At 47.2% G+C, this 11,620-nt stretch overlaps 1 long non-coding RNA gene across 1 annotated transcript; it reads right to left on the minus strand.

Moving 5' to 3' along the window:
- Positions 1–1,134: 1,134 nt before the first annotated feature.
- On the minus strand, positions 1,135–10,225 carry LOC116666944. The gene is made up of 2 exons (XR_004323748.1): positions 10,052–10,225; positions 1,135–9,885 (listed from the first exon to the last, which is right to left on the minus strand). It is a non-coding gene; the product is annotated as an uncharacterized LOC116666944 (long non-coding RNA).
- Positions 10,226–11,620: the final 1,395 nt, after the last annotated feature.

Here is an 11,620-nt window from a genome sequence, read left to right on the forward strand (position 1 = left end):
GAGGAAGATATGAGGTGTAAAAAAATGACAAGTTCGTGAAATAGACAATATCTAGATAAGTCTAGATAGTTTGAATGTCTAAAAAAATTAATAAAAGTGTAATATGTAGGCTTGAAAGAAAAAGATGGAGCCCGACAGCCAGATGACAGTCCCTGAGCTGGGAGGGAGGGAGATGATTGTGGTTAAAGCAGTCAACCATTCTTGTCTTGTTCAAGAAGGTTGTGATTAACCCAAGACAGGCACTTGTTGGAATTTCTTTGATAACCACCCAATACGTGCTTCCTGCTAGACCGTCCTACTGGCTCCTAGCATACTTGCCCCTGAGTTATATAGCCTCGTGTAAACTTACTTCTTCTCACATCAGAGTCCAATGGGCTGTCCACAGAAGAGCCACATGAGCCTCAACTTCAAGACCTTCTCAGGGTTGTCAGAATAAACATGTACCCAGAAAATATGTGTTAAATATCTTAAACTCACTCAATTTGTGTGTGTGTATGTGTGTGTGGCAAAATTAATATAGTTCATGCTGCTAGACTAAAGGGGAAACCGTAGACTATTCACTACTGGAACTCCAGCAACCCAGCATGTGCCCCAGCACATGGTCAAAACTCAAAAGATATTTCTTGAATGGTTTTCTAGCCATGTCGGATGGTGTTGTGTATCATACAGATGGTTCCTACTCTGTGCATTTTTTGCTTCATTTTGTAGATATCTGACATGCACCTGTTAACTCCAAGCATCGTCCTCAGTCCTGGAGAGATGAAAAATGCTGAGCTAAACATGGACATGAACCCGTCCTCGCAAGTGTTGCCATCTGGAGCTGTGACTTTCGAACTTCAACTACAAGCACACTAAGACATGCAGTTTATTTTGTGAAGTGGCACACACAGGCCACACAATGATAAATGTCTGATATATCTTTAGCACACATGATGGACTCTGATATTTTCTATTTTATTCATTTTTCTTAAAGAAGGATGCCAGTTGTCACCCACTAAGTTGATTTTCTGACCCATGACAGCTTGGATCATACTTGTGGTTTGAAAACCATTGATCTAGTGCAGAAGTTCTGAATCTTTTCCTCTGCCATGACTTCCTCAGAATCATGTTTTACAGCACACAAAACAACGGACATTGGGTTACAATGGAAACTTTATTACATTGAAGTGCAATTATAAACATGTTAAAAAAAACACATGATAGAGTGATATGTGTGCTTCATTATTAACGCATTACATCAAGATCTGGCAACCGACTCACATTGGTGTCATTTTGAAGTAGTGATGAGGAGAAACGCTATCTTGAGATTTCTGCCACGACTATGATGTAATCTGGAAATATCTGTGATTACCACTAGTGACAACGTCACAGGTGCTGAGATGACTGCTCTGGAGTATCACCGACATGCGTAACTGAAGGAATGCTACATTTGAGAAGTTAGTGAAAACAAAGGAGCATTTTTCCCCTGGACCCTGCAATGGGAATGCCTGGTCTAGTGGGGCCACACTTTATCCCAATAGTCTGAGTCTTATTGGTCAGTTGGAGAAATGTTGATCCATGTCTACAACCGCACCTTTCCAGGGTGCTGGTCGCTGCGGGTCTACCAGTTTAAAAGTTGGGAGAGGAATAAGAGCTACAAAGAGCTAAGGCAGCAAGTGCACCGACAAGGGGCAGGCGGGCAGGAATCCCAGGGTCCCCCAGCCCGCTTTCCACCCCCTGCGCCCTCCACCCTGGTCTACAGCGAGTGACGCACAGTGCAGACCAGTCCTGCAGTCTGTGATTCGTTTCTGGTCATCAGCTGTATTCTGTTGGGACGGAGAGCATCGTTCAGGGGTGACCTCGTGGGTGTCTCTGTGGCTTCTCATTCCCATTGTGACAGTAGAGCTGTGGCCCTAGAGGATCATCTGCTCACGTTGCTGACAGGTTGACATTAGAAGAAGGGAGGAAAAAAACAGCCAGCGCAGAGGACCGATTTAGCCTTGTTAGATTCACCCGGAAGAGCAGGGTGTGGGAGGGAGCGCTGTATCAGCTCCCCAGCTGTTTGTCAGGGTCAAGGCGCCTGCTTGCTAACACGCCTGGAGAAAGCCACCTTGCGACTACACTGTTGGATAAATAATGAGACAGTTCCTTGTATCTCACAGGCCATGTGGGGGGAGCTCCAAAAGAGCTGAAGACGGTCTGAAAAAGTGGAATTGCAGCTGCCTCTGATTTTTCATGCCTTATTGAGGGGCCATTGGCGGGCCCCCACTTCCATTTTCTGATATTTTATTAAACGGATACAACCCTCTGTCAGTGGTCTGGCTGGAGCAGGAGACTAGCAGACTGCAGGATTTAGGAGGTGAGATGGTTAGTTTTATGTATCAACTTGGCTGGAAGACAGTAGCCAGCTATTTAATCAAATGCTAATCTCGGTGTTGCAGTGCAGCTGCTTTGCAGATGTGACTAACATCTATAATCATCAGATTATAAAGGAGACCATTGCCCTCAGTAATGGCAGGGGATGCTCATCCAATCAGTGCGAGGCTTTAAAAGCAAAGGTTGAGTTTTCCTGGAGTAGAAGAAATTCTGTATCAAGGCTGTCACATCATCTCCTGCCTGAGTCTCCAGTCTGCCAGCCCTAAGAATGTCAGCTAGCCCTCAAAGTCACAGGAGCTAATTTCTATATAAATCACTTAATATATTTTGTTTTATTTCCCTGGAGACTCCTGACTGATATGAGATGCATTTAAAATTTTTGTTTTGTTTTAAATAGCTTAAAGGCAAGAATCTGAAAGCAAAGTGACTTAAGCACAGTCCCCCGCCCCCCACACACCACACACCACAGTCTGTGAGTTTGGAAGAAGACTTTGGGCCATTGAGAGGTTGGAAAACAGGGACACCAGTCTTTCTTCTTCTTTTTTTTAAACTTTATTTAGTGTGCAGAGGGGAGCAGCCACTCCTCATCTGTCTGTGCAGGCCCTCCCTCACCCTCTGTTCACAGCTCTGTGTTCTGTGCTCTGATCCCCACCTCCATCCTGCTCCTCGCCCCACACCTGACACAGTCCCCACAGACTCCCCACTCCTCTGGCCTAGGTCATAGAGATGGCTTCATCTTACTGGTCTTTTTGCCACATTGTCTCTCTTTCTGAAACTTCTTCACTCTTTGCTTTCTGCCCTCAGTGTCCCTTTCTCTGCTCTTCTCTTGGTCTCCATCCTTCTCTCCACCTGCCCCAGAAACATTGGGGTTTTCTGGGTCTCATTCACTGAACACCCAGTTGCTGGGTGATCTCTTCACTTACATAGTTTGAAGCACCTCCTGAATCTTGCTGCTTCCCAAACTTTGTCTCCATCCTAGAACTCTCCTTCCTTCTTCAAAATCATCCAACCAACCATGCTCTGGACATCCCCCCAGAGACTCTCACGACATCTCAGACTCAACAATGGACCCATCATTCCCACCCCCACTTTCTTGATCTCAGTTGGCAGAATTTCCATCCACCAGCTCCAGAGCTGTATCTCCCCTAATAACAAGCCAGTCATTCTTGTTCATGCCTGATTTCCTTAAGAGCAGTAGAAACACTTTTACTCTATCCAAGTGATGAAACTGAATTACTCTGAGGCATAATCATTATTCCAGGTACATGATTTCAGTAATGGGCTAATTGGCTGCCTCTACCCCTAGATAATACTTGAAATAAGTAATGTGTACACCTGTGTTTTTAATCAAAGTAAAAAATAATAACCAGGGGCAGTCGAGAGGCACAGTCAATGTGTTAGTGGTGCTTCTGGTAAGTTCATGGCAGTCCAGGGCCGTCACCATGCGAATGCCCCTGACCTCGTCTGATAAGTTTCTGGTGGTGAGTAGGGGGAACGTGTACTTGCCGGTGAATGAGAGGGCAAGACGGAGAACAGAACTCAGAGGGATATCAGGCCTTGACAAGGACATAATCTTTGTCCTAAGTACAGTGGGAAACCACTGGAAGGTTCTGGGCTGTGGATGGGGGTTGTGAAATGATCAGATTAGTGTTTTAGCTGATTATCCTGAGCTCCAGGCGGGACAGGATTAGATAAGGCCAGCATGGAACTGAGACTCCTTATTCGGATTCAGTTGGCCTGGGGTGGGGCCCCGGCATCAGGGAGATTTCAAAGTCCCCCAGGTGGTTCCAACATGGAGCCATGGTCCTGGAGGCAAAGCTGCAGAAGTGTGGGCCCTCTGCACCCCGTACTGCATCCCAGAGTTTCTCAGTCTCACTCCAGTGCACACCCAGCCTCCAGCACTAGGTTATGTCTTCAGCAGCTTCTGCTCCAGGAAATTGAAAACCGCCCTTCAGCTACACTGGGTCTATAGTGGGAAGTGGTGTCACTGTTTGATACTTGTTATGGGTGCCTTCTTGCACCTGCAGCCTGGATGGTTTTGCTTTTTGTTCATTTCAACTTCAGCAAAGTGACTCAACCACTTAAGAATGTGCTCATCAAGGGGTCTGGACCCCCTGCACCATCCCCCCCCCCCCAAATTCTATCTCTGTTTCACTCGAGGTCCAAGTCAAGGATTAGAATCACAGTTCAAAGCACACAAAATTGATGGGACAGATAACCTTATTGAAGATTCAGGCAAAGATAACGTGAAACGTGAAATTCTCTTCTGAACTGGGTATGATATTTAATGAAAGTGATCAGGCTTTGAGAGACTTGAAGTATGAGAAACTTGCCTTCAGTATGTGTCTTGGGCTCCCAGAGAGATGTGCTAGACACCAGGATGCAGCAGATAAAGACAAGTCTGATTTGACGGACTTGCTAGTGGCTGGTGTTGCTATTTGTTTCTACAACGAAGCCTTGTGTGCCTTGCTCAGCCTGTGCCCAGCCTCCTAGATCGCACACTTCTTTATGAAATCAGGCTTGACAACAATTTTAAAGGAGACCTAGATGAGTATGTCCAAAGGTACCTCCCTGGAAAAATTAAAGTAATAAGAAATACAAAGAAAGAGGGATTGATTCGAGGAAGAACAACCAGAGCAGCCCTGGCTGCAGGAGAAGTCCTGGTGCTCCTGGACGGCCGCCGTGGAGGGAGTGTGATGGCGGAGCCCTTGCTGGCTGCCATCCAGGAGGGTGCCCGGTGACTGACACCATCAGTGCTGACCCTCACCTACAGCTCATCTCCTGTGTTGCAAGGAGGATTCAACTGGGGGCTGCACTTTATGTGGGATCTTGTTCCCTTTTCTGAGCTTGGAGAACCAGAAGGAGCTACTGCACCAATAAAGCCACCTGGAATTGCTGGAGAATTGTTTACCATGAACAGAAACTATTTCACTGAACTTGGACAGTATGACAGTGGCATGGGTATGGGGAAGGGGGGAAAATTTAGAATTATCATTTCGGATTTGGATGTGTGGCAGTAAACTCTTCATCATCCTTGCCCTAGAGTCGGACGCATTTTTGGAAAAAGGTGACCACGTGATTCTCCTGACGTCCAGGATGTCATGACACACCTGATGAGTGTGTCATCGTATGTTTTGCTGAGTGAATAGAAGAGGCAGTGTTTTTCCTTAAGACCTGATCTGAGATCCAAAAGCTATGGAAGCATCAACGAGCATGTTGAACTGAGGAAGAAGTTGGGTTGTAAATAATTTAAATGGTGTTCGAATAATATTTACCAAGAGATGCAGCTATCTGAGCCCAATGCCAAACCCTAGCAACCCATTTTTATCACCAAAGGGTCAAAACACCCCAGAGTCTTTCAGTGGGAAAGGCTTTATCACCACCAGATCAACGAGTGTCTGGTAGCCTAAGGCTGCTCAGGTCAGAAGGCGGGTCTAAGAGTGCTTAAAGGCTATGGCTATGGTGCCCCAAATCAGATCTGAATTTATAATGAAGAGCATGGATTGGTTTTAAATAATCTCCTCTGCCTTGATACGTCAGAAATTCATTCATCAAGTGGCTCATGAAGGGTCACGGGTCAGGAGGATCCCAGCAGTGGACTTTCAGGAAGAAAATTCGGCTGCACCAGGTGTCAGTTGGACAGTGCCTGAGAGTGGGTGAGCCACTGAGTCACCAAGGTTGTGTCGCTGTGGTGACCTGTGATGGCTCCTCCTCACAAGGTGGCCTTGGGAATGTTCAGGCGGATGCCATGGCTGGAGTGTGGTGCATCACGGAGATGGCTGAGCAGAGGGGGGACAGCAGGTACACTAGACACGGGGGCACCAAGAGACCATCAGCAGGTGAAGTATGTTTCACCAGGACATTAAGGTCATTTCTGAGCTTCTGTTGAGGACTTTCTTGCTTATGGCAGGAAGCCAAAATACAAGTTTAACTCTATAAAGAGTCACGTTTGTACAGAAGGGCAAAACCCAGGAAACCAACATGTCTATTCAAATCTATTTATGCTTCTTTTTAATCCATTTTAATAATGGAATGGTGTTTATCTAATCAGGAACTTGTTGTGATTTCCTTTCTTAGAAGACCTCAGAAGAGACAGTTTTTGTTTTTTACTTCTGTTATCATGTTCTAAATAGGTAATTATAAAGAAACTGATTGAATCCACTTTACTTTTAACCTCTAGAAGACATCATTTATAAGATTGTATTTGAGAGGTAGTTAACTATTATATTTTGATGGATTGTGGTACTAGCTACATTTAAAATAAAGTATCCTTTTTATTGTTAAAAATAATAATATGGAGCCAGGGTGAGACTGTCTGCACTATACTAAGTCCTCTAAAGCTTGAGACCCGGTTGTGGCCCTGCAGGAAGGATTCATGCAGCCTCTGCTTCTCAGCCCAGCAGCCAAGAGACCTCACTCCTCACTCGGCAGCCTGGCTTTCCTTCAGGCAGCTCTGATGGTTGGAAAATCCTTCCTTATTTCAAAGTCCAAATCTTCTCCATTGGTTCAGCCTTGTCCTCTGCACAGAGTAAACATTTCAGTTCTTTTAACAGCCCCACAATGAGCTGGTTTCAGGGACCTCTGTTTCCTTCCCTTTTCTCTCCCTTTAATGTGTCATTGCAGGCATGTGGAAGGAGAAAGAATAAACGTAAGATGAAGGACAAATCAAACCTCACATGCCAGACCTCCAGGCTCTCGAATCCTGCTCCCAGAGTCAATCATGTTACCACTTTCTGTCTTTTCAAGGGAGTTGTATGCAATTGCAAAGTCTACACATTTTTTTTTTTTGGACAAAAATATTGCATACACTCTTCTGCCCCCTGCTTTTCTTAAACCCAATAATAAATTTTGGAGATGACGCCACATCAGTATTTAAAGTCCCACCTGATTCTTTTAAGAACTACATAAGCAGTTCAGTAAATTGCATTACTGAAATTGCATTAAACCAGTCCCTTATTGGTGGACACAGGTAGCTTCCAGTATTTTGCTACCACAAACAAAGCAATCATTAATATCCTTGCATTGTATATACCTCTTTGTAGAGATTATCTGTGCCATAAATTTAGAGCAATGCAATTGCTAGATTGAAAGATACGTGCATTAAGATTTTAATACATATTTCCAAATTGCTATCCAATGAAGCAATACTGGCAAGGTGCGAGACTTACCGCTCCCTCTCACACTTAGGAGAGATGTCACTTTATAATGTCCTCTTGGAAATGTTTTGCCCTGAACTGAACCCACTATTCCTGTGTGACCCACGGGCCTCAGTGAATGTAGAGCATCCCTTCTCATTCCAGTCGCTCTGCTTCTCATAAAACAACTCAACACAGAAGCTGCCATTGCGACCACGGCCACATCACTGACAGTTAGTCACTGAGCTCTGTTCCGAAGTGTGACTGCTGAACCAGGTGTCTCCCATTCTGCACCCGGGCTATGGGACTTTTGTATGCAGGCTGCAGAGTTTCCATTTATCTATGTATTTGTTTCTTTTTGCTGCTCTAACAAGTTACGCAAATTTGGGATCTTAAAGTATACACGGATTTATTATTATCTTTCAGCTTTGTTGTTCAGAAATCCGAAATGAATCTCAGTGGGCTCAGATCAAGGTATCTGCAGGGATGTGTTCCTTCTGGAGGCTCCAGGGGAAATCCACTTGCCTTGTCTAGCTTCCAGAGGTTGCCTGCATCCCTCAGCTCCTTCCTCCACCCCAAAGCCAGCATCGCAGCTTCTTCCAGTCTCTCTCTGGCTCTGACCCCTGCTTCCATTGTCACGTCTCCTTCTCTGACTCTCCTGCTTTTGTCTTCTATGTTTTTAGAGCCCAGTGATTCCATTGGGCCCACCTAGATAATCCAGGATGATATTCCTGTCTTAAGATCCTTAACTCAATTACATCTGCAAAGTCGCTTTTGCCATGTAAGGTAACATATTCACAGGCTCCAGGGATTATCTTTAGAAAGCCACTATTCCACAGATCCCCCTCTGTGTTAAACATCATCTTGTTAAGGCTAATTGCTTCAAATGCTGCTTAAACATAAACCGGCTTTCAGTGAGGGTCTGGGTAGCTTCCCTTCTACAGGGATTTTAAATGAAGTACCAACCAGCATGTAATGTTGAGCTGAGCATCCTTGGGGCTAGAGTGAAGAATCACAAAACAGCTAACATGTGGATCTGTGCTCTCCATTTTATAAAGAGCATTTACATCCATTATGGTCAACGATGGAAATTCACAATTCCACTTCCCACAGTCAGGTAAGGAATCTACTGGGAGTCACGTGGCAGGTGCACATCCGTAAGATTCTTCCGGCTCCACAGTGGAAGATCTTTCCACTGAATTAGCTGCGCAAAAGCTGTGGTACCAGCCCACATGGAACCTCCAGTATTAGTCCTTGGGAACTCTTTTCCTCTGTGGCTTTCCAAAGCTGCCTGTTCCCATAAGCTACCAATTTAAGTTGGAGTAAATTTTCCTTTTTCCCAGTTTACAGAGCTTGGTTCCTTGCCTTAACCACCTAGAACTCAGGACAGCCTTGTCAGCCAAGCAGGGCAGGCCCAGGACAGTGTCTGCACATCCCAGATGCCATAGGGGAGACGGGAGGCCCAGAAGGATGGGGGCCACCGCCAAGGGCACAGGAGATTCAAACCCATAAGGCTCTTCTCACCGAGCCACCCTGTCTCTTCCAGAGAGGCTGCCCTGAAAAGCTAGAAATTTCAAAACCCTCAAATAGTCTGACCTTCACTCCAGAGAACATGACGGATTTCCCAGAAATTGGAGGCTGAATAGGGAACTAATATAAATGGGGTACCTGCTATGTGCCAGCGCTGTCCGGAGAGAGCTGATGTAACCCTCCTAACAGTTTGGGGGCCATTGTCACCATTTTACTGATGGCAGTTCTGAGAGGTTAAGGTCACAAAGATGGCAATCAATGGATTCCATAGCAGGACACTCTGATTCCCTGACTTGTCCTCTCACCCCTGCTGGAGGAGGCGCTCAGCAGCATTCTGGGTTTAAAACAAAAATCTAGCCCCTGCTTGGTAAGAGTACAAAGCCCTCAGATGGCTGGGTTAGGTTTGCAGGGGGCTGGATTAAAGTGAGTGGGGCGGGTGCGAGAGGCAGGGGGTAAAGTGAGGCCAACTGTCCCCTGGCTGATGCCCAGTGAACTGCAGCCCTGGAAGCAGGTGCCAGAACCCTCCCCCAGCCGACAGCAGAGAGAGGAGGTCCAGGTGGTGTGGTCAGGGGTCAGGGGGAAATGTCAGAGCCAATTACCAGGCAAAGTCACCAAGCAAGCAACAAGCTGGAGAGCCAGAGGCTTGTCCAGAAATGCTCTCGTGGCTGGCTTTGATCACCATTGGTCTGAGTTGAGCTTCATTTCCATTTTTCCTTCAGTTTAGACCCCATCTGCTGCTCCGTTTGACTGAGCCCACCACTAGAGACACAGGCATGCAATTATCCAACTCCCATGCCTTTTCTTGTTCTCTTTCTCTTTGGGTTTAATTTCCATCAGAGGCTCTGCCTTCAGCTTGCTTTAAAACCTGCAATTAGGAGAAGGCAACTAATGAGACCAGGAGCAAACTTGTGCCCTGTGCAGCTATTCTTTATAATGAGATAAACAAGGGAAAGTGTCAAACAGAGGGCTCTCTATGTTGCTCTGATGACTGAAAGGGTCCCCAGCATTGCAATTAAACATGCTGCAGTTACCACGTGTCTGGAAGGTTGTGGTCCCCGGGGTCCTGGATCTCAGCTGGCTGAAGACCCACTGGCCAGGGCTCCCAGGTCTGGAATCCCTCCGTGTCATGGCCCACAGAGAAGTGCCCCCGGCAGGGCCACCGAGTGTGGCATCCGATCTCTGACCTCGGCGACTGCACGGCTGTCTTTCTGAGAGCGGTTTGTTTTCCTCCCCAAGCACATTATGGGGTAATGACTGGGAGTGTGGAAATTGGTGTGGAAATTGCAAACAGCATGTGTCATAATGAATATTTTGACTTGGAATACAGCCTTCTCAGCAACTCCTGGTGTCTGCAGGAACTCAAGAGGTGGCAGAAAAATCTACTGTGAAAGCACCACTCACACAGTGTAGCTAATAATGGGAATTCAACTGCAGAAGCATTTATTTAGTGCCTGCTCTGGACCTGGCTCTGGGCTGAGCAGTTGGGATACGGAAGTGAATAAGATGTAGCCTCTGTCCTTTGGAGCTAATGGAGAGGATTGCGGAGTTGAAATGATGTTGTACCTAATGAAGTTCCCCGCCCCTCCCCCGCCCCCTGGCCCCTTAGGTCTAGATTTACTCGACAAAAAGGAAGGAGTGACTCAAGGCTGAAGGTTGTTTTTGAACCAACACTTATTTCAGGTCCCAAGGGGAGAACACTCTCCTCCCTCTCCCTCCAGCCCGACCCCGCCTGCCCATGGCTAGAGCCCAGTGCAGGGGCCAGAGGTCAGTCCCAGCCCAGCCCCCTCCGGAGGTGCACTCGGGAGCGCTCAGTGCTATGAGCCCTGACCCTGGCCACATCCTGGAGCTGCCTGGGTTGCTCAGCAGCAGAGCAGATGCCAGACCCCTCAGGAGAGGTTCTGATGTGCAGGTTTGGGACTGGTCCCAGGAGCTGTGTTTGAAACAATCGTTCCAGATGATTCTGGTGCCTGATAGGGCTTGGGAACCACTAACCCAGGACCCAAGTACCATTTTACCACCTTCAGCTGCTGGTGTTGGCTGGTGACACGTCCCTTTTCGGGGACACATTTTCCCCATCTGTGAAACACACTTGCCGATCTCGGAGGCCTCCTGCCTCTGTGCACCTGCGTGTCCACGAGGTGGGATGCCCGGGCGCCCGCCCATGAGGCCGCCCCCACTTCCATCCCCGCGTCGCAGGGGAGAAGACGGCCAGCCAGCCGAGACCCGGCACTGGTCCCAGCCTCTCTACCTGCTTCCTGGTGACCAAAGCTGGGCCCCCTCCCTCTCTGGGCCTCAGTTCAGGGTAGCTCTATGAGGAATTTCAGCAGGTAATCACTGCTTTGTATTTCCTTTCTTCGGGGAATTTTTCAGGGCAGAGAGCAAAGCACCTTGAAGGCAAAGTCAGGGGCCCTGGGTGGAAGCTGGCCTTCGTGGCCGTCACATCCAGAGGGGCAGCTGTGGGGTGGGCTCTGGGCATTACTAGCTGTGTGATCCCAGGCGAGTTACTTAACCTCTCTGAGCTCAGTCTCTGCAGCTGCTAAATGAGAAAGCCACCTCTGGAGCTCTTCAAGGAGGAATTTTGGCTGAGTCCATTTAGGCTG

This window comes from Camelus ferus, chromosome 11 (assembly GCF_009834535.1).
Source record: "Camelus ferus isolate YT-003-E chromosome 11, BCGSAC_Cfer_1.0, whole genome shotgun sequence".
Lineage (NCBI taxonomy): Eukaryota > Metazoa > Chordata > Mammalia > Artiodactyla > Camelidae > Camelus > Camelus ferus.